Source organism: Papaver somniferum, chromosome 2, assembly GCF_003573695.1.
Source record: "Papaver somniferum cultivar HN1 chromosome 2, ASM357369v1, whole genome shotgun sequence".
Taxonomy (NCBI): Eukaryota; Viridiplantae; Streptophyta; class Magnoliopsida; order Ranunculales; family Papaveraceae; genus Papaver; species Papaver somniferum.
Genome location: NC_039359.1, coordinates 207272195 through 207275934, shown reverse-complemented (window position 1 = coordinate 207275934; position 3740 = coordinate 207272195).

Genomic DNA, 3740 nt, shown 5'->3' with positions numbered 1-3740 from the left:
AGAAATTTTTTCAACTTTCAATCCCAACCTGGATATATTTAATAAGGAGAATAGTCTATTTGATCTTGGTATCACTCTTGGTATTGGTTTCTCTTCCATGCCAAATCACTCCCGGAAATTCTTATTCTCTAAGATTGCCAATATTGTACCCATTCTCAAACCCATCCCTATTTTACCATTAAAAAAGCAGATACATGAAGATTTTGTTGTTCAAAGTACTGTACTCATAGACGCTGTTGATTTCTTACCAACACATGAGGAAAAACAACACGATGTTCCTTTATTGGGTTTTGAAGATTTTTTTTTTGAAGAACATTGAAAATGGTATGGAATCTCGTTGCTCCTCGGATACAAGCACACCTTTATACCCACCCGGATTTGAACCCATCAAAGAACATTTATCTGATGATGCATGCTCAAATGCTTCTTTGGCCTCTAACCCATAGTCGGTCATACCTCTGAAGTTGAAGAATGAGTTGAGAAGGTTGGGTATTACTGTCGATATTATTGCTTCTCCTCCCACAAGAACTAGAAGAGCAGTTAACTTGAAGGGAATTTATAATTCCAATTGAGTCTCAAAATACTCACTTGGAATGTTAGAGGTTTAAACTCTAACAGTAGAAGAACGGTTGTTCAGAAGGTTATTCAGTTGATAAGGGCTCCCATTATAATTCTTCAAGAAACAAAAATGATGCAGTGTTCTTCTTGGGACATAAAGCATATTTGTGGGTACAAAAATGTTGGGTGGACATTACAACAATCTGCGGGAAGCTCTGGTGTTATGTTTATTTTATGGGATAAAGATCTTGTGGAAGTTACTGACTCTCTTGTGGGTGAGTATACTCTCTCCATTCTTTGCACTAATAATATGGATAACTTCCAATAGATTCTTACAAATGTTTATGGTCCAAATAAACCTGTTGAAAGAACAGAGTTTTGGGTGGAATTGGACAATATTTATAGATACTAGATTAACATACCTTGGTGTCTTGGCGGTGATTTCAATACTATTACTAAATGTGATGAGAAGAAGAATTGTAACAAGATTACAAGTAGCATGAAGAAGTTTAAAAAGTTTATCATTAAGCATGATCTTATTGACCCACCTCTAAAAGGAGGAAGATATACTTGGTCTAACGGTCAGACAAATCTTGTTATGTGCACATGTTTGTTATCTCTCCTTCCTTTAAAAAATACTACTCATTTGTTTCCCATCTAGCCAAAGCAAGACCCGCCTCTAATCATATCCCTCCCAGACTCATTTTGGGGACCTAGTCCTTTTAGGTCTGAAGTAATGTGGTTTTTGGAGAATGGTTTCTTACAACTTTTGGAAGACCTAGTGGTGGATTTATTTTTGTTTTGTAGGTACACCAAGCACAGTTCTCTGGATAAAAATCAAAGCACTTAGAGATAAGTTGAAGGTATGGAACAAAGTAGTTTTCGGTCACACAATTACAAAGTTGAATTCTATTCTCTCTGAAATTCAAACCTTGGACGTCATGGCGGAAGACAATATACTTTCAGAAGAGGAATTGCTTGTGCAATTACAGAATAAGGCGGAGTTTGAGAAGATAACAAATGGAAGAAACCTCTTGGAGAATCAAATCCAACATTAAATGGTTAAAGGAAGGAGATTGAAAAGCACGAAAGTGCGACGCATTTTCACCCATAAATACATTAGTTGGGACTCATTTTATCACTAATAAACTTGTTTTAAGCCTTTTCAAGGAAATAAGCTCTTTTGGAAAAATAGATCGAAAAAAGTGTTAAAAGCAGCCAGAGGAACTGATAAAGGCACCCATCATTTCAGATACGGTCACCTAACTTGTTAAAGACACCCAACAAATGAACAAATGGATAGAGGAACCCTCTTCTTCTTCATTTGAAACAGATTCACATAATTTATGGGAGATCTCAAAGATTTAACGCAAAGATATCTTGTTGCCTATTATACAAGAAGTTTTCATATCTTGAAGTTGAAAGAGATAATATATTAATGAGTTTGTTTTTATTGAAAAGGAGAAAGAAAATTTGTGGTTTTATTTATAAATAAAAAATAATAATATCCCCAGGATTTTATTCTAGCAAATAGAGGAAGATGTGTGATAATGAAGAAAGAAATTATTCCTGAGATATGTTTCATCAAAGAGAAGATCTGGTGGAGTTATGGAAGAATATTTTGAAAAGATGTTTGAGTAATGGGTTGTTGTCTATAAATAGGGTGTTAATAGGACCAAATAGGGGAAAAAGAGGGGGGAGTTTTGGTAGAGCAAAATTGTTGCGTTTAATTTTTCTTCATTTTCACCATTGTAAACACCATTTGAGCTATTAATTATATTTTTTGAGTGTGTTTTCATCATGAGAAGCTAAACCCAAACACTGGGTTGACGGAGGAAGTCGGACTTCATATATGGGTGAATTTGTTTTATTTTCTATTTGACTTTTTCACTTATTTTAAATTGATTTATGATTCGAAAAAATTAGTTATTATTTTATTAGATGGGCCATGCTTTCTTAGATGTTTGATGTCCCATGCTTACGATTTATAACTAATGTTTGGAGAATCTACCTTGGCAAGAATAAGAGTCGATGTTGTTTTATTTGTCGAGCGATAATTGTTTGAGAATGAATAATTGAACCTATTGATATGAGTTTGGCCGAATCCTAGACCCAGTAACTCTCTATTTTATTCCTATAAAATTAATCTTAACAAGTCTTAGAGTTCGAATCCTATTTACTAAAAATACAACGACAATCAAAAACAGTATCAGAGATATAAATACATTTTTCTTTATCAGCAATGGTTCAGCAACACGTCGGTACAATAGAATCAGGCAACTCTACATCTGTAATGAATTGGTCTCTGACAGAGTATAATTGCAGGAGAATATTGTAAACTATTACAAGACCCTTTTTACTGAGGAAGAGGTTATAAGGCCTGATTTAGAAGGTATTATGTTCAATAGTATCTCTTCTATGGAATTTGAAATTTTAGAAGCCGATTTTACTAAATAAGAGGTTCAACATGCCATAAGAGATTTAGGGAATGACATGGCACCTGGCCCGGATGGTTTTCCTATAATTGTTTTCCATAAGTGTTGGCATTTCATCAAGGATGATATAATGAACATTGTACATGAGTTCTGCACCACATATACCATTAATTCTAAGCATAATTCTACTTTTATTATTCTTGTCCCTAAAAAGGACCATATTGAGACTATAAAAGATTGTAGACCTATTTGTTTACTCACTAGTGTCTACACGATCATTGCAAAAGTCTTAGCTACGAGACTTAAACTAGTTATGGACAAGCTTATATCTCCGGTACAGTGTGCTTATATTGAGGGTAGACAAATTATTAATGGTGCTTTTATTGCTAATGAACTTGTAGACTCTAGACTCAGGTCAGGGAATGTTGGGATTGTTTGCAAAATTGACCTTGAAAAGGCTTTTGACAGAATTAATTGGAGATACCTTGAATTTGTGTTAAAAAAATGGGTTTCAGCAGGAAATGGTGTAATTGGTTGAGATTTTGTTACTCTACTTCTTCCTTTTCGGTTTTTATTAATGGATCTTCTTTTGGTTAGTTCAATAGCTCAAGGGGTGTCAGGCAAGATTGTCCAATTTCTCCTCTTTTGTTTAACATTGCCATGGAAGGTTTCTCAAGATTCATGGATAGGGCTGCCAATCAAGGATTGTTCAGTGGTTTCTCAGTTTCTCTTATAAGCATCACCGTT